At 45.1% G+C, this 20,274-nt stretch overlaps 1 protein-coding gene across 7 annotated transcripts in view; it reads left to right on the forward strand.

Annotated features, from left to right (window-relative positions):
• Nucleotides 1-20,274, forward strand: part of MYPN (myopalladin) — a 207,582-nt gene that overhangs the window by 78,984 nt on the left and 108,324 nt on the right. The window contains exon 1 of one of the 7 annotated variants that reach the window (XM_040362171.1): nt 4,009-4,220. The exons of the other annotated variants lie outside the window; for them this stretch is intronic. The gene's annotated coding sequence lies outside the window, so the exon portion shown is untranslated. Of the gene's footprint in view, nt 1-4,008; nt 4,221-20,274 lie in introns of those variants that run through there. 7 annotated transcript variants of the gene reach the window in all.

Raw genomic sequence — 20,274 nt, forward strand, 5'->3', positions numbered from 1 at the left:
CTTCTGTCCCCCTCCGTGCTGTGCTTCCCCCCGTGCCATCTTCTCTCCCCCGTGCCGTCCCCCGTGCCATCTTCTCTCCCCCTGCCGTCTTCTGTCCAACTCCGTGCTGTGCTCCCCGTGCCATCTTCTGTCCAACTCCGTGCTGTGCTCCCCGTGCCATCTTCTCTCCCCGTGCCGTCTTCTGTCCCCCTCCGTGCTGTGCTCTCCCCCCGAGCCGTCTTCTCCCCCCCCCCCCTCCATGCCGCTCTCCCTCCTCAATTTGTCAGAAAGGAGAGTGAAGGTAGGAGCCGCTAAATCCGGCTCCTACCTTTTCCGAATGAACAGAGTCAGTGATCACTGACTGTCCATTCACATAACTGAGCATCGTAACTGTGATTCCGATGCTTCAGTTTATGAATGGAGAGGAGCTTCTGTCCATTCATTTTAGCTGAGGCTGCAGAGAAAGGGACTGAGGAATCTGTGTCTTTAGTCCCTTTCTCTGTCTTAAAGGGGAGATGTCAGAGGTCTGTTAAGACCCACGATATCTCACCAAAGCCCCCCCAACAGGGCTGATTAAAAAAAAAAAAAGATTTTTTTTTTTGCAATAAATAAATAATTAACACAAAAAATGTAAATAATAATAAAAAAACACACTGACAATCCACTACAACCCCCCCCCCCCTAAAAAAGAAAGAAAAAAGAACATTGTGTTAAAAAAAAAAAAAATACCTCCACTGTCACATGACATTAAAAACAAGTATCGGTATTCGGTATCGGCGAGTACTTGAAAAAAAGTAGCAGCTACAGGCATCATTCAGATATCAGCTTTTTCAGCCGACGATTCACTACACCATAGGAATAATCATGGTGGCTGTTCCACCGCTTGATCATTCTTACAGGAGGCGAGAGGGGACATGCCTCCCTCCGGTGCTTCTACCAAATCACTGATCCGATCAAAGCCAGGATCTATTTTTTTATTTTATTTATTTCAGGCTTCCCAGCCTAAAGGTGAGATGCGGGGTCTTATTGACCCCCATATCTCACTGTAAAGAGGACCTGTCATGCCATATTCCTATTACAAGGGATGTTTACAGTCTCCGTGTGCTTGCATGCAGAAGTGCACGCATACGTAAGTCCCACCCACATATGAAAACGGTGTTCAAACCACACTTAAGGTATCGCAGCAAAAGTTAGAGCGAGAGCAATAATTTTGTCCCTAGACCTCCTCTGTAACTCAAAACATGTAACCAGTAAAAAAATGTAAAGTGTTGCCTATGGGGAATTTTAAATGGCGAAGTTTGGCGCCATTCCACGAGCGTGTGAAATTTTGAAGGGTGACATGTTAGGTATCTATTTACTCTGCATAACTTCATCTTTCACATTATGCAAAAACATTGGGCTAACTTTACTGGTTTTTTTTTTTTAAAGCACAAAACCCAAAAAAACACATTCGAAAAATTGCTACGCAAATACCTTGCAAGATAAAAAGTTGCAACGACCGCCATTGTATTCTCTAGGGCCTTTGCTAAAAATATATATATATATATATATATATATATATATATATATATATATATATATATAAATAATGTTTTGGGGTTATATGTAATTTTCTAGCAAATAAATGATGATTTTTACATGTAGGAGAGAAATGTGAGAATTGGCCTGGGTGCCTCAGAACGCCTGAAGGTGCTCCCTGCATGTTGGGCCTCTGTATGTGGCCACGCTGTGTAAAAGTCTCACACATGTGGTATCGCCATACTCGGGAGTAATAGCAGAATGTGTTTTGGTGTGTAATTTGTGGTATGCATATGCTGTGTGTGAGAAATAACCTGCTATTATGACAATTTTGTGGAAAATCTTGATTTTGCAAAGAATTGTGGGAAAAAATGACAACTTCAAAAAACTCACAATGCCTTTTTCTAAATACTTTGAAATGTCTTCTTTCCAAAAAGGGGTCGTTTGGGGGGTATTTGTACTTTCTGGCATTGTAGGGTCTCAAGAAATGAGATCAGGCCGCCAGTACTTCAGGTGTGATCAATTTTCAGATATTGACACCATAGCTTGTGGACTCTATAACTTTCACAAAGACCAAATAATATACACCAATTTGTACTTATTTTTACCAAAAATATGTAGCAGTATAAATTTTGGCCAAAATGTACGAAGAAAAATTACTAATTCGCTAAATTTTATAACGGAAACAAAGAAAATTTTTTTTTTTTTTTTACAGAATTTTCAGTCTTTTTTCTTTTATAGCGCAAAAAATAAAAATAAAACAGTGATTAAATACCTCCAAAATAAAGCTCTATTTGTGTGAAAAAAGGACAACATTTCATACAGTATAATTGTCATTCAAAATGTGAGAGCACTGAAAGCTGAAAATTGGTCTGGTTGGGAAGGGGGTTTAAGTGCCCAGTGATCAAGTGGTTAAATGGTTGCTTGCTGCCATACTCTGAAGTTGTGTGAGAAATGGACATCAGGAGCAGATATTAAAAATATAGCCTGCAGCTGTCTTATGGCCCATACACACAATCCGAAAATCAGACAACAGATTGTCCGACTTTTCTCGCTTAATAGTTGCAAGTATACATTGAATAAGTTACTAAAGTCACAAAAATAGGAGTGATGTCATGTGTTGTAATGTGTTTGTATTGTATTTTCGGACAACAACTATACGGACCAAACGAAAATCATATGATCTGGTATCATACGAGGAAGATTTTCGTGCTTGTCCGATCGAATAATATTGGATGAATTGTTGTGATCGGCTTTCGAAAGCTCTGTACTAAGGATCCGATTATCGTACGATTCTTCCTCGACTACAGTTTTTGTACGATATTTGGATTGTGTGTACGGGCCATAAGCCAGCCCAAATGATGGGGGAGATCAAGCTTGGTCACTAAGCCTGAGCCCTGGGGAGCTCATAATTGGTAGGTAAGCAGTAAACACATTTTGTTCTCAGTACTATTTCCCCCCCCCCCCCCCGTTTCCTCTCTTCCTCACTCTCTCATCCATCTCCTTCTCTCTATCTTCCCCCACTTCCCCCCCACTCTCTCCTTCTTTCCCCCTCTCTCTCTGCCCCCTTTTCTCCCTATTTTCTTCTGCCCTCTCCCTCTCTCTCTTTCCACAATCTTTCTTTCTTGGATTGGATTGGATTGGATTGGATCCTGAATTCTGTGCTCTGTGTATTACTTACTCCTAAGCTCTGCTCTCTGTGCGTTTCCTAATTTTTACCCCTGCGTTCTGGACAATATTTACTGCTAACCCCCAGCAATCTCTGCGTTACTTACTCCTAATGTCCAAACTCATCTTTACTTACTCTTGACCCTGAGCAGAGTAGGCTCAGGTTTTATTTAACCCTAACCCTTTAAACCTCTCCCACTGTGCAATCGGGCCACAACCACTATTCACCATACAGTATTTATTATCCTTAGCGTGCCAAGGGTTGCGTGGGAACTTTCCCAATCTTGGTTATGCCTTCCCCAAATATTTATTCACATAACTTTTATATTTATTATTTGGTGCTGTTTATGTGTACAGTATATAGAGATATCTTGTGTGTGTAAGGGCTCATAGAAATAGGTGTTTGCGATGGTTGGTCAGCGCATGTGTTTGATGATATTATAGTCAAATTTTTATATATGTTTTTACATTTTACATTTTGTAGCTGCTTACAAAAGAGGGGAATGTAGCTGTGCGCTTCCAATCAAGGGAAGTAAAAATGCAGTGTTAATTATGTTGCAAAAAAGGTTGAGTACATCCCCATTAATAATAATTGACTTTCTTTTATCATGCATTCCTATTAGTTTAAATCCTGTGCAAAATACATTTGAAAACAATCTGTATGCATATGCAAATAAATTAGTCTGAAGAGGAAATAATTTAGGAAATAAAGCAGACAACGTATATTTCCCATGTAAAACTAGCTATGGCAAGAATGACGAGCACTTGCCTGAAGTTTTCCTGTCCAATGAGGTGAATTGCTTTGTAGACACATGGTGTGGGGTGCCCAAAATAACACAGGACCTGCCACTGACAAATGCTGCTTCTTCAGTGGTGACAGGTTGACTTAGCTTCATACAATCATTTTCGTTAAATTTCAGGATAACCCTCCTCTTGTCCTGTTGGATAAGTGCCTTGGATCACCAGGACTGTTGAATTTCAGCTTCTTTAACTCCCTTTGGATATTATCTCTTAACAGGAGACAGCCAGGGCTGGATACAGGAACATATTTCTAGGTAATTATGGAAAATAAACACAAGTGATCTCTCACTGCAACTTCTTCAGATAGATGAGGATGTAATGTAATATACATATCGAAAAGCATGCTAACAAACTAGTCCTGTGCACTTGGTAACTAATCATGGAATAATAGTACTGTAGGTTTACTTAGAATTTAAGTTTATAAATGCAGCTTTTTCCTTGGCAGTCTGTGCTGTGAATTAACATGGTTAGTAGTGGTAACTAACACTAAGTAAATTTGCTACTGATAAGTAATGTTATTTCATGTGATTATCTATGGAAATGGACTTTGACTTTTTATTTTTTAATAAAGACTTACTTTATACTAGACTGTGTAAAACGACCCTGCTGATTATATTTAGACCAATGTGATTTGCACTGTAGATTAGAGTACACAACAGCTGCACTGGTCGTATAGGAAAGGGCAGAGCTCCTGGGGACTCTGTGCCTTTCCATCTCCAGCAGACCGTTGATTAACAGCAGCAGATGTTAGGTCTAGGTAATGCAACCCTCATTAAAATAGCAGCACTCCCATCATCGCTTAACAGCGTGCAAGATAATGATTCAAATTCACTTTTGCTTAATGTAATTCATGACTGTTCTTGGTTTTACATGTAAAAAGTGTATGACTTAGAAAAACACAACCATGTGTTACAACAGAAAAGCCCTCGCTCCTATTTATTGAATATTTAAAAATGTCACAAGAATTATTTTTGGACAAGCATTGTTCAATTACATAGGTGTTCCATAGTAAGATTGTTTTTATACAGCTGGCGTGCAGTAAACCATGGTGCCAACCAATTACAAACCAGTTTAAAGTGTGTTCCATCTTGCAGCCAAATTTGAGAACCTCCACCTTATGTGTCCCCTTTCACACATCATACCTAAAAATAACGAAAAAAATGATTTCTTACCTTTCTAGTTGTTTCTTTGGAGCAGAGTTTTTTTTAAAGGACCCTATACACAGTTTCTATTATTCAGAAGAACTTGCAATTTTCACATGAAGCCTGGGTTCACACATATGCGCTGTCAGACACCCCATTCGATTCGCACTGCATTGCTGTGCCGATCACATGCAATGTCTGTTCAATGCGAGTTCAGCCACACAGTTCTATGGCTGAACTTGCATTGGATTTGCACGAAAATAGGACAGGAACCATTTTTTCCCTGCACTGGAATCGGATCGCATGGGTGTTCACACCCATGTGATCCGATTCCTGTCCAAATTGACAGTTCGCACTGCAATCTGCGAACCTATCTGGGGGTGTCATTAACTTTGTATTGACACCCACAGCGGTTCGCAGAGGGCGGTGTGAACTGCCTGCGAGGGAGATGCGATGCAGGATCCAGCATTGGAATTGCGCTGGTTCCTGCAAGGGGCGAAATTCTACATGATGGGCGCTTGTGAGGGACGGATGCCTACAGAAGGGGGTGTATTTTGAAATGAAGGGCAGTGCTGTTAGCGAGCTAACACAAGCAATAGCACTGCCCATCATTACAAAATATGCCCCCTTCTGTAGGCATCCGCTCCTCAGGTGCATGCCCATCATGAAGAAATACGCCCCTTGCAGACTTGCACGAGCATCGGGAGAGTAAGGCACAATGTCGGCTATTGTGCGCAGGCGCCGTCTACAGCTGATCCTAAATTCCGATGTTCAGTGGCTTTCGGCGGCTCTGTACTGCACATGCGCAGTTCCTGGCGGACATTTCTTGACAAGACACCGGGGCTCAAGGAAAAGCACATTTTGGATTAAAAGTCTGTTCACATACAACGCAGAAAGTTATTCTGCCTAATTGGGCTGATTAACAAATGTAAAATTGTATCCAAGTATGGCGGTAATACATTTTAAGCTTTAGTGTAGACACATTGCTGAAACAGGATAATAAGTTGCTACGGGGCGATATACACGGCTCTGTTTAGTCTTAAAATCCACTTCATATTTGTATGTTTTCCTAGTGTTGGCGTGGTTTTCCAATAGCTACATCCTGCCACAACCCAAATACAGACCAAATGATCCACCAGTGTCTCACCAAATTACCTCCAGTGTGTGTCTGTGTGACAGGAGCTTGTAGGTCCCTTTGGGAGCAGGGGCTGTAGAGCTGGTCTATGTACGCAATGTGGAATTTTCAAGGAGAAAGTGGGTTATGAGCCAATATTTCTACTGCTTTATCGTTTGTATTTATTAATGTTGCCATAGCTCAGGAAGAGTAAATTGCAATTGAAAATGAATATGTGGTCAAACTAATTTTAAAGGTCAGTGATTGACAAGACACTATCAGAGGAATTCAAAATGGCCCGAATTAAAGTTTTCTGGCAGTAGGACCCTTAAGAAATACATGTGCCTAATTCAGGCAAGCATTTGCGCCAGTGTTGGTAACATTACAGATGTGTATGGATAATTTAGGTAGTTCTTGCTACTGCATTAAAAAATCGATTGTTATGGCATTAACAGATAAAGAATTACAGACAGTTCTCCATTTGAGAATCTGGCAGTAGTTAAGACCAACTGATCTGGCATACAGAGGTACACAAGTACTCAGAGTGGGCTGTGCCTGTGCTGGGAAGCTGTCATGTAGGTAACAGCTTTCAGCACAGTGCTGTATCTCTTGCCTCATTTAGCTGTTTGACGGGAGATTCCCTGGCTTAAAGCTAAATGTGAACAAAAAGACTGGGGAGCAGCCAGTGGCGACTGGTGTTCAATATTTTTTTGGGGGGGCGCCCAAACAAACCTGAAACCCTTCACAGGCCAGCCTCGGTACTCGTACTGCTCCCCACACCGGCTCCCGCTCATCCTCCCACCTGCTGCTACAATCTCCTCCTTGGTGATGGGAGAGCGGCTTTCCCTGATAGAGAGCTGTGGCCAATACATGCTCCTGGTCTGGGCTTCTGCTATGGGTTCTGCTCGGAGAATGGGAAGGGCTCTATGGAGTCGGGAAGGTGGCGATCAGTGCAGAGGGGCCGTTGCTTCTCCTGATGGCCAAACAGGAAGTGGGTCCTGAGACCCGATTGGCCTGATTTGCCGGGAGGAGAAGCAGGAAGACATTAATGAATATTAAATCGCTAATGTCACACAACTGGGTGGGCTCAGGGCACAGTGCTCTGCGCCCCAAGCCTACCCTTTTTTAAAACGAATTAGAGCCTCATGCTCTAATCATGTGCTTAAAAAAATGGGCTGATGTCAATACCCATATTTGGGGATCTGAGCAACCAATTCCACATTAGGCACACTTTACTTTAGAGTGACCGTGCACAACAGTGGGCGGATTTGAAATCAGCTATTGGACTAAATAGCGGCTATGGATCCCCCCACTCCTATGCACTGTCACTCAAAAGTGGAGCAGACCTAATGGGAAACTGTTCTCTCAATTCTCCATCAGGCTCCGTCCACCCCTTTTATTAAATTCCTTGGCAGGGTGCAGTGGCCAGGAAGGGAGATTAGGAGTGAGTGTACCGAGGAAGGTGTGTCCAGTGTGGAAGGGACAAGAATTGGGCACAAGCACTGACGCTTAGGTGTTGCACCCTTTATAAATTCCCCCATAGATATTTTTCTATAATATTTGGAGGGGTACATATGTAACCTTATCAGGTGACAGATATATCAGAAATATAGAACACACAAAGTTAACATAAGTTTTTTTTTTACTTTTAGCTCACTGAAAATATTATGTAATTTATTTCTTTATTTTGTGCTTGACAATCAATTAATTTTGTTATGGTCCGTGGTACATCTATTCCTCTGTACCGCCAAAAAGCATATATAGCACCATCTAAGCTTAATTGGGATGCACAGTGATAGAAATATGCATACAGTTACAATTCTATCTGTTCATTGTTTGTCTAGCCTTTCTCTTTTTATATTTTGTTCTACATAGGAATCCTTAAAATACTTTTCAGGTCTCAGTGATCCCTTTTAAAACAAATTCATTGGAGGTCTGTTGGAAAAATGCCATTTACATTGGGGGGTCAGTGGGAAAAAAGCCTCTTACAGTGGAGATCAGAATGCCTCTCTTATAGACAGCTAAAATGGTTATTGGTGTCATGCAGCTGACTCATCCAAGTGGCATTGACTCTGATACTCTGCATGCTCCATCAAATGGGAGGTCAATCGGTAACAGCTCAATTTACCTCTAGCATCATCTGGGGTTTGTTTTGGAATGTCTTGTTGAGAATGGCTGATCTATACTATGGTCTATACTATCATGCAGGCCTTCATTAACAAGATGTCTTAAAGTGGTAAAGCTATATATTTTGGAAATAAAATAATTACCATGGTATACTTCCCTGAACCTCCTCTTCTGGGGTCCCCCACCCGGCCTGTCAACTCTTCCTATTCTTCCGTATGTCTGCCCCCTAGCAGGGCAGGTGTGCAGGCTCCTTCCCAAGCCAGGCTACGTGTGTGGACACACACAGAGTGGCTCAGCCCCACCCACTGCTCTCGGCTCACAGGTTTTGATTGACTGCAGCAGGAGCCAATGGCTTCCGCTGCTATCTCTGAGCATGTAAGAGAGAAGGATATAGAGCAGCGCTGCTGCTCTAAGGCACAGCGCTGAATCAAGATCAGGCTCAGGTAAGTATTTAGGGAGTGCTGGAGGAAGCATGATAATGGAAGTTTTTTTATTAAATGCAGAGAATGCATTAAGGTAAAAAAAAAAAAAAATCTTCATGCCTTTAGAACCACTTTAAGGTGGTCATACATGTATTGGCATGGCCATTGAACTGATCGTTTGAGTTGACTAAAAAAATCAAACTGAAAAAGTATTCAATTGATTTGGTGAGCTTTCAAACACTGTTGATGCTAACAAATCAGTCAACTGCTACCCTTCCAAGCAGATCATAGTGATCTGTTGGGGAGAACTTGAGCAGGTGGACAGACGCAAAATGTTGCATAGTTCCATGGATATCTTATCCACGTGGGGACGCCCTGTAGCAGCAGCCTAAAACTCCATTCTCCTTTCTCCTGTACTGTCATAATCCCCCTAGCAGCATGTGACCTCAGCTTATATGGGAGGCCTGCACCCTGCCAATACCGAAAAGAGATTGGTCAGAGCTCCTCACATGAGCTGCTTGTCACTCAAAACTTCAGGTCCAACCCCTATTCCAGAACAATCTGCCTGAAAGCAGGGGAGGCGTCTCTGAGTCAGAACACAGGTGATCACACCCACTACTGCACTGAACACTCCCAGCCCCAGATCCAAACAAGCAGGCCTAGCCTAGAGCACAGGCCTGCCTAAATTTGCCTGCACTGATATCCTAAACATAGAAAATCCTATTTTAGCACCTACCTAAAGGTAGAGGGTGCTACATATAAATGTGTTTATTATTATATATATCACATACAAACAAAAATTAATTCCCAAAAAACAAAACAATGACATAACCTTAGGGGAGTAATGCATAAATTACAAAATAAGACTTGGAGGGCATTGGATACATCAAATATTCATTCGAGTTGTGCTGCTCTAATTGAAATCTCTGGATATCAACTGATAATCGCACTGTATGGGTATTAAAGGCTATGGCCTCTGGCACTTCTGTAGCAACCTGGTGTATTTAGTCAACTTAAAAAGCAGTGGTTTACTTAATGGCATATGTTTATGCCACACTTTATTATATTTAACACCACATATTTTTCCTGGGGATCCATATGGATCTCTTCAATGAGATAGAGGGTGTCAAAGTTGTTGAGCGGGGGGGGGGGGGGGGGGGCCGCCGAGATCGAAGCAGGGGTGGATCCAGAGTCTAATCTCGGGATGGGCACTGCCAAAATTTATGCAGGCAATTTGTAGGGGCAATGGTTGGTGTTGGCGCTTCAATCATCACGGCACCGTGGTTAATATGGTGTCAGGATGATTGAAGCACATTATTTCAATTATTACTGTGTGGGAGCAACCAGGTGGAGGGGGGGGCCAGGGGGTTGCAGCCAGGTGGAGGGAAAGAAAAGGTGGTTGCAGCCAGGTGGAGGGAAGGAAAAGGTGGTTGCAGCCAGGTGGAGGGAAGGAAAGGGTGGTTGCAGCCAGGTGGCGGGGAGGACAGGGTGGTTGCAGCCAGGTGGAGGGGAGGACAGGGTGGGTGCAGCCAGGTGGAGGGGAGGACAGGATGGTTGCAGCCAGGTGGAGGGGAGGACAGGGTGGTTGCAGCCAGGTGGAGGGGAGGACAGGGTGGTTGCAGCCAGGTGAAGGGAAGGAAAAGGTGGTTGCAGCCAAGTGGAGGGAAGGAAAGGGTGGTTGCAGCCAGGTGGTGGGAAGGACAGGGTGGTTGCAGCCAGGTGGAGGGGAGGACAGGGTGGTTGCAGCCAGGTGGATGGGAGGACAGGTGGTTGCAGCCAGGTGGAGGGGAGGACAGGGTGGTTGCAGCCAGGTGGAGGGGAGGACAGGGTGGTTGCAGCCAGGTGGAGGGGAGGACAGGGTGGTTGCAGCCAGGTGGAGGGGAGGACAGGGTGGTTGCAGCCAGGTGGAGGGAAGGAAAGGGGGGGTTGCAGCCTGGTGGGGGGAAGGAAAGGGTGGTTGCAGCCAGGTGGCGGGGAGGACAGGGTGGTTGCAGCCAGGTGGAGGGGAGGACAGGGTGGTTGCAGCCAGGTGGGGGGAAGGAAAGGGTGGTTGCAGCCAGGTGGCGGGGAGGACAGGGTGGTTGCAGCCAGGTGGAGGGGAGGACAGGGTGGTTGCAGCCAGGTGGAGGGGAGGACAGGATGGTTGCAGCCAGGTGGAGGGGAGGACAGGGGGGTTGCAGCCAGGTGGAGGGAAGGAAAAGGTGGTTGCAGCCAGGTGAAGGGAAGGAAAAGGTGGTTGCAGCCAAGTGGAGGGAAGGAAAGGGTGGTTGCAGCCAGGTGGCGGGAAGGACAGGGTGGTTGCAGCCAGGTGGAGGGGAGGACAGGGTGGTTGCAGCCAGGTGGAGGGGAGGACAGGTGGTTGCAGCCAGGTGGAGGGGAGGACAGGTGGTTGCAGCCAGGTGGAGGGGAGGACAGGGTGGCTGCAGCCAGGTGGAGGGGAGGACAGGGTGGTTGCAGCCAGGTGGAGGGGAGGACAGGGTGGTTGCAGCCAGGTGGAGGGAAGGGAAGGGGGGGTTGCAGCCTGGTGGAGGGGAGCACAGGGTGGTTGCAGCCAGGTGGAGGGGAGGACAGTGGGGTTGCAGCCAGGTGGAGGGGAGGACAGGTGGTTGCAGCCAGGTGGAGGGGAGGACAGGGTGGTTGCAGCCAGGTGGAGGGGAGGACAGGGTGGTTGCAGCCAGGTGGAGGGAAGGAAAGGGGGGGTTGCAGCCTGGTGGAGGGGAGCACAGGGTGGTTGCAGCCAGGTGGAGGGGAGGACAGTGGGGTTGCAGCCAGGTGGAGGGGAGGAAAGGGTGGTTGCAATCAGATGGAGGGGAGGACAGGGTGGTTGCAGCCAGGTGGAGGGGAGGACAGGGTGGTTGCAGCCAGGTGGAGGGGAGGACAGGGTGGTTGCAGCCAGATGGAGTGGAGGACATGGTGGTTGCAGCCAGGTGGAGTGGAGGAAATGGTGGTTGCAGCCAGGTGGAGTGGAGGACATGATGGTTGCAGCAAGGTGGAGGGGAGGACAGTGGGGTTGCAGCCAGGTGGAGGGGAGGAAAGGGGGGTTGCAGCCAGGTGGAGGGGAGGAAAGGGGGGTTGCAGCCAGGTGGAAGGAAGGACATTGAGTTGCAGCCAGGTGAAGGGGAGGACAGAGGGGTTGCAGCCAGGTGGAATGGAGGACAGAGGGGTTGCAGCCAGGTGGAAGGGAGGACAGGGGGGTTGCAGCCAGGTGGAAGGGAGGACAGGGGGGTTGCAGCCAGGTGGAAGGGAGGACAGGGGAGTTGCAGCCAGGTGGAAGGGAGGACAGGGGAGTTGCAGCCAGGTGGAAGGGAGGACAGGGGGGTTGCAGCCAGGTGGAAGGGAGGACAGGGGAGTTTCAGCCAGGTGGAAGGGAGGACAGGGGGTTGCAGCCAGGTGGAAGGGAGGACAAGGGGGTTGCAGCCAGGTGGGAAGGGAGGACAGGGGGTTGCAGCCAGGTGGAAGGGAGGACAGGGGGCTTGCAGCCAGGTGGAAGGGAGGACAGGGGGGGTTGCAGCCAGGTGGTGGGGAGGACAGGGGGGTTGCAGCCTGGTGGTGGGGAGATAAGTTCTTACCTTGGATGATAATAATGGAATCACTGGCTTCCTCCACCCTACAGCCTTGTAGTCTTTCTTCTTCTCTCTTCCCCCCTGCTCAGCATGTTGGGGGCTGCAGTCCTCTCAGGGAATCATCCTGGGGCCTGCTGGTACTACATGTCCCATAATCCTCTAGGTTGTATTTTACCAGCCATTGGCTCTGAATGTAGCCAATAGCATCAGGCATTGCCGGGTGAATGAGAGCTACTGGGCTCAAGGAGGAGAGGGAGGGGTGGAAATCCCCCGCAACTGCAGCTCTGCCTGTGTCCCTTCACAGAGAGCCTGTCGGCAACGCTGATGGGGTCGGCATCAGCACAGCCTGCAGTGCAGTTGTTGAGCGGGGGGGGGGGGGTTGCCGCCGAGATCGAATCTGATCGAAATTGTTGAGGGGGGGGCGCCGATCGTAGTTGTTGAGCGGTGGGGGGTGAAGGGGACTTCTTACCTCTTCATCAGCAGCGGCATGGCTCTTCCTGCTTCCTCCTCCCGGGAGCCAACTATTGGGCGGGGCCCATGGGCTTGAGCCCAGTCAAGCCCAATTGTAAGTCCGGTCCTGGTGGCATGATATGCCTTTTTGTATCCATGTTTTTTTAAGAGTTGCCCAGGAGGTGGGTTTCCTGCAAGAGTATTAACTGAGGGGAATGTGATTTCAGGTACTGAAACAAAGGGGCTCTTTTGAATACAGTGTTGAGTCCCTAGACGTTCCATGAAAGCAGTGACGACCTTTCCATAGGGGTTGCACGGGTGCCAACCACCCAATCCCCAAAGCTAGTCACACAAAAAAAAGGCCCTTTAAAAAACAAAAAAGTGCCTTATGTGCAATGTGTTCAGGCGCCAGACACAGTGAATATAGGAGGCGTAACATCTATGCAATCACGTGATTGCAGGCGAGAAGCTTAATTTGCCTGGTTTTGTCCTGCATTGTGGCGCAATGCAATGCGCCTGAACACTCCCATCTTAGTTTCTTTCTTGTTGTTGTCTTGTTTTCGATTGGCACCGCCGTAGGACATGGGCAGTGCTTTCCCTCTGAGCTACGGCCTCACTTACGGTTTCTGCCCAGTGAGAAACCGGAAGCGGCGCCGTGGCTCTGTGGATGTCATGCATCCACAGAGACAGCTTGGGCTGTGCCCTTTTTCAGAATATCTGTCTTGGATCATATTTTTTTGATCACCATGCGATACTTACTTGGTTATATTCTGCAATGCTTCTACTCCTGAGGGTATTTTCACAGAGCTGTTTAGATATAATGCCTTATGGTTAAGTATGCTTTTTTTTAATATTGTTTTATATTCCTTTTGTCTGTAGTTGCCTATTGTTTATATGCTGTTTTTGTGAAGGTTGCTTTGCAAAAACCCAAATGATCAGTTTTCCTATTGGGTGGGGGGGAGTACAGCTCTGTCCTGTGGTACTGGGGCTGTATACTCTGTCCTGTGGTGCTGGGGTTGTATACTCTGTCCTGTAATGCTGGGGCTGTATGCTCTGTCCTGTGGTGCTGGGGCTGTATGCTCTGTCCTGTGGTGCTGGGGCTGTATACTCTGTCCTGTGGTGCTGGGGCTGTGTACTCTGTCCTGTGGTGCTGGGGCTGTGTACTCTGTCCTGTGGTGCTGGGGCTGTATACTCTGTCCTGTGATGCTGGGGATGTATACCCTGTCCTGTAGTGCTGGGGCTGTATACTCTGTCCTGTGGTCCTGTAAGGAGTTTAAATGAAAATAGAGGTAGTTGCGCGCTAATATGGTATGCAATGTAAAACTTAGAAAAACATATAGTGGTGATAACTTTTTAATGCAGCTGTTACTAATGTGCTCCCACAGAAATCAATAAAAAACAATATAGGTGTGACAGCGCTGTAAAAGTGAAATAAACAATTATGGTGATAAACACTGATATTGCAATAATATGAAAAAAGTCCAAAAACATAAAATGAATGAATCCACGTTGTGCAAACAAACACAAAACAAAAACAAGCTTGTGTGATGTCTTCAAACAACCTCCATGAACGGAGTTCTCCCACCACCTCATGCAATGCTCGCTCACCACCTTTAAAGGACCCTGCAAGGGGTCAAACACGCCTTGCACCCTGTGCAAACATTCCCTCCCAGGGATCGTCTGAGAATCTTGGTGGTTTAAAGGATGAAAGTAATCAAAAGCAAGTAGGTACTCCTTCCACTGTGCTGCTTCAAACTTCCACAATGACTACCGGTAAGTGTAGCAACACATGAAAAAAAATGAGAGAAAGTGCCTCCTATAGTGCAGTATCCGAGGGGTTAAAATGAAACCACTCCAGCCCAGCTAGCATTGAACTCACATTTAAAGGGGTTGTAAAGGTTCGACTTTTATTTTTTAAATTGGTTCCTTTAAGATAGTGCATTGTTGGTTCACTTACCTTTTCCTTCGATTTCCCTTCTAAATGTTTTTTTTCTTTGTTTGAATTTCTCACTTCCTGTTTTTCCTCAGTAAGCTTTCCACCATCATCTGAGCGGTGGAAAGTCATTTAGAACAGCTTACTGAACAGCTTACTGAGGATGAACAGGAAGTGAGAAATTCAGACAAAGAAAAAAAACATTTAGAAGGGAAATCAAAGGAAAAGGTTAGTGAACCAACAATGCACTAGCTTAAAGGAACCTATTTAGGAAATTAAAAACGAACCTTTACAACCCCTTTGATGAAAATTTAAAAGCATTAAAGCGGGGGTTCACCCTATAAAAAATTTCTAACACTACATCCAGCCCAGTTCTGCAAATAAAATTACACTGACCTTTTTTTTTCGCCGTAGATAGCGTTTATCCTTAGAATTCACTGCGGCTTCCGGGTAGGGAGTGGGCGTTCCTATTGACATGCCAATTGATTAACATGCTAAACGACGGCGCATACAGCGCGTCACGACTTCCCGAAAGAAGCTCGGCTCTGCTCTATTCGGCGCCGATGCGCAGGCGCAGAATAGAGCTGAGCCGACCTGAGCTTCTTTCGGGAAGTCGTGACGCGCTATATGCGCCCTCGTTTAGCATGTCATTTACATTATATTTCGTAGTGCTTTATTTTTTTCACTCATTTTTGGATACAAACAAGAACTAAAGCAGTCTCCGGTTTATAAAATAATGCTCCCTCACCACATCAATTTTTTTCCATTTCTCTATCAGGGTTGCCAACCGTCAGTATTTTTACTGGCAGACAGTAAAAAATTGGCACTTTTCTCCTGCCAGTAAATGCCAGTAAGAGTAAAAAGTTGTCAGTAAAAATGTGGCCGTGGTGCTTGGCTGGGCATGTGCAGCTTGGGTCCGGAGCTGGGCAGGACCATCCAAGTCCTGCCCAGCGGGTACCGGTGGGGGCGGGTCTGGTGGAGAAGGTACCTGAGCATGTCGTGAGATGTCATGGTGCAAGGGAGGGGAGCCGAGCGGAGCGACCAGAGCCTCGAGTGCGGGTCTGTGGGATGGGAGAAAGGCAAGCCTGGAGCGTAACTGTCAATGCTGTTTGGACTGAAGGGGACTGAGAGGACCACCTGGCATGGATAGAGATTGTCACTGTGACTCAGGATGGGACATGTCAATGATCTGTGCTACTGCACACTGCTGTCAGTGTCACTGTGAGAGTCCATTTCATGTGCGTGTGTCACCCATTCTAATTTCCTGTCCCTGAGCCACTTACTTACTATATTGAAAATAAAATAAGAAATATATTAAACCACATTTCTAATTGAATATTGTACTTATCTGTAGCCTAAATTCTAAAATGTGCACAACTGAAATGTTGTAACTTTTGGAAATGCCAGTAAAAACTTGGCTGTGCCAATAAATTTTGGATGTTGTGTCAGTAAATTTCAATTTGGTAGGTTGGCAACACTGTTTCCTATATACAAATTAGACTTCTGATCAATTAATCTTTTAGTCTTCTATTCCCACAGCGTAAGTATATTGTATTCAGTACTTAAAAGAACAGCACTGAAGTTATAGTTGCAGCACCATTCTCTACAGGATTGTACTATGAGCTAGGCTGATGTGGTGGTGTAAATCCATGACAGCCTGGTTCTACAATGGACAGTCTACATTGGACAGTGCCATCGTTTAGGTGAGTCTTGCAGCAAAAGCTGCCGTTTCATTTTTTTAGGCTGACCTACTTATATATGCACAGTAATGTCTTTTTGATGGGTGTCATTTGTGTTTTTGTTTGATGATGTCTGTTGCCATTATTCAGCTAGGTTATATGTAGAATATTAAATAAACAGAGATACAAATTAGCCTTAGCCAATTCCAATACTTCTGTATGTTGAGACATTTTAAATGAGAGCTGTTAGTTGCCTATTAACACTGCATGTGTGACATGACTAGGAATGGGAATATTGTTGATGTAAGGTACATTTACACCAGATTTAGAAAATTTGAATTTAAGTGATATACATTTTCCTTAGAGCAGATATGCGTTTGTGACAGCAGATTTGCCATTAAATGGAACTTGTATGGAAATACAGTAGCTGCCATTGCTGACTTGTGTTTGTTGGTACTAGCTCCAGGGCTGTCATCTTCAACCTTGCTTTACTGACAACATGTACACACCAGGCTTTCTATCAATTCATTGGCTGGATCACTCATAACATATTGTAGAATGGATGACCATCAACTTATACATGAGGTCCTATGTTACTATTTTTTTGATAACACAAGATTAAGACAACTGTTCCTGTTGAAAAACGGGGTTCAAAGGGAAACCCAGTAAGCTATTTAAGCAGGCATGGAGGTCAGCTTGCATAAGCAGAGCTCAATCGGCTTCGGAAACAGGTCAGAGACCTTTCGTTATTTCTGGCCAAAATAGGCTTTTGAAGGCACGTAGAACATTCTACGAATTTGGAGATAAGTGTAGTAGGTCCCTGGTGAACGCTATACGAATCCAACGCAATTCATCCTACATTGCAGCTATATCAACTTCTTCTGTGCCAAAATCCATTCATCCCTGGAGATGGCGGAGACATTCCGTGATTTTTACGCTTCTCTTTATAACTTACACTCATCTCCAGTGGCGGCTAGTACCCTGAAGAAGTCTGGAGCGATCAAAGCTTATCTCCAGGCTTCAAAGCTACCCTCACTCACTGACGAGGAAGTTGAGCTGCTATCGGCACCCATCTCTGCAGAGGAATTCTCGGATGCAATAGCTGAATTGCCAGCAGGAAAAGCGCCGGGGCCAGATGGTTTTACTACCCCATACTACAAAGTCTTCGGTGTGCATTTGGCATCCTACTTTTCAAGGCTTTTAACGCCATCTTAGAGGGCCATGCTATGCCTCCAGATCTCCTCAGGGCAAATATCTCAGTCATCCCAAAGCCAGGCAAAGACCCACTCCTCTGCGCCAACTATAGGCCCATCTCCATTCTTAACTGCGACCTAAAATGGTTCACAAAAATGTTGGCAGAGAGAATGGGTTCTATTCTCCAGCGTATCATCCCCATGGATCAGGTCGGTTTTATCCGCAACAGAGAGGCACGAGACAACATGTGCCTAGAACTATTAGAACTATTAATGTTATAGCGAGAGCCAAGCATCTCAATATACCATTCATTCTCCTTTCTACTGATGCTGAAATAGGTGTTTGATAGGGTGAACTGGACCTTCTTCCAGGGCACCTTACGACACATTGGGATGCCGAGCTCTGTCCTATCTTGGATTTCTGCCCTGTACTCGATGCCCACAGCCACGGTCAAAGTGAACTGAGTAGTCTCCAAATCCTTGGTGATTGGTAATGGAACGAGACAGAGTTGTCCCCTCTCTCCACTCCTATTCATTCTATCATTGGAACCCCTGCTGCAGCACATTCAGAATAACCCAGACATTAGCGGTCTTGAAACTAGTACGTACCATCACAAAGTCGCGGCTTACGCGGATGACTTGTTGTTCTATTTGTCAAACCCACTCGTATTCTTACCAGTTCTATTATTAGCAGGCATGGAGGTACAATGACAGGGACTTTAATACAGACTACATAAAATGACATGGTGGTACACACTGTGGTATGCCTGATAGTTTTTTTTTTTTTGTATAACTGGAGTGATGGATTTGATATGTAGACAACTGATAGTCTACAATGAAATGTAAGTAGTCATTAAAGTGTTGCTTACAACGCATGAGTACGCAGTTACATATCGCAAGCATGATTGTAAAAAGGCACCAAGTTGGTTAAATTCAACTCTGCGTTAGTCTTGGTTCTAGTGCCAAGGAAAGCAAAACAAATGTAGGATAGTATTTTGATTAAATGGTAATTATTTGGTTACTTTTAATATTTATTTGACTGTGTTATGGTATGTTTTTTGTATTTTTCATATTTGTGAGAGGGTACAGTTTTAATGCATATGAACACTGTAAAAGTATCTGTCTCTTTCACTCTCTAACTTAGATAATAGTGGTAGTGGTAGCCTTGGAGAATTCTGACATCAGTATTCTTTACTGCTGTTTATGCATTCCTATTCGCCCAAGTTAATAGGATATTAACTTAGGTTTTTGGTGATCTATGGAGAAGGGTCCCCTTACATTGGTTGTCATTTGAGAAGGGCCCCCCTACATTAATGCTCAGTGGAGAGATACCCTCTTGCATTAGTGATTGGTAGTGAAGTCCTCCCTTACATTGGTGTTCCGAGAAGTGCCCCTTTACTTTGGTGGTTAGCAGAAAAGTGTATTCCCCACATTGGTGGTCAGTGCAAAGGTGCTCCCTTACATTGGTGGGGAGTTTCCCCCTTGGTGGTTAGTGGAGAAATCCACCTCCTTAAATTGGTGGTCATTGGAGAAGTGCTTCCTTGCATTGGTGGTAAGTGGAGAGTTGCCACCCTATATTGGAGATCATTAGACACGTGACCGCTTACATTGGTCATGAGTCGAAAAGTGCTCCCTTACACTGGTGGTAAGTGAAGTGGTTCTCCCATTTGTTGTAAGTGGAGAACCCCCCCCCCCCCCCTTAAATTGTTGGTGGTTGGAAAAGTGCTCCTTTTACCTTGACAGTCAGAAAGGAAGCCTAGCAACACCAATGCATGAAAAAATATGGGGGCTACCATTACAGATCTCTTTCCTAAATGCTAGTTGCTTGCCTATGTATGGCTCCAGTAGTTGTGAACCACAGTTCTGTAACATGCATGCATCGAATGAAAATTAGATAAAATGATATCTAGGTCAGTGACTCTGAAGCTATTAAAAGCAAAACCCATCAGCAATTATACAAAGCATGTAGTATTTTTAGGAGAAGCAAGCAGTGGAAGTTGCGCTGATAACAGGTTTCCTCTCAATCACTTACAGAAAAAACGTAAGATGTAATATAGGTAATGCATTGTTGCAGATTGTTTTATAAACCCCATAAATGTAGTGCAGAGAGAAAACCACACATATGTTACCTAAATGGATTTCTTAGGTGTATATATACATATGTACTGTATATATCAGAACACGTACAGACATATTAAAGCGAAGTTCCTGTGACGTGTCCCAGAAGATTGCAGGGAGGGGGAGAGGTGAACTTCCATCCGATGCCACGGAGCCCATGGAGGAAGTGGGAGCTGGATGCCTCTAAAAAGAGGGTATCCACTCCCCCCCCCCCCCAAGAAAAAAAATTACATGCCAGATGTGGCATGTCAGGGGGTGACCGTTACTTAAAGCAGAAGTTCCATTTTTGGGTGGAACTCTGCTTTAATGTAGCCAGGTCTTTTTGGTTTTATTTTAAATTGCATTTTAACAAATACATACTAGTGTGCATTGTATCTGGACTTTTACAGTGTGTAAAGCATTTGTTTCTTTTCTTTCTTGTATTCATCAAATATAATATGGAAGCATGTCTCATTATGAATGAGATTTCTGGAAAAGTATTGACTTTAATTAGAGCTTGATAATTTGGTAGAATGGCATCTACATGTTTGAGCCCTGGTTCACACTGGGTACGATTTGGAACGATTT

The sequence above is a fragment of the Rana temporaria genome, chromosome 8, assembly GCF_905171775.1.
Source record: "Rana temporaria chromosome 8, aRanTem1.1, whole genome shotgun sequence".
NCBI lineage: Eukaryota > Metazoa > Chordata > Amphibia > Anura > Ranidae > Rana > Rana temporaria.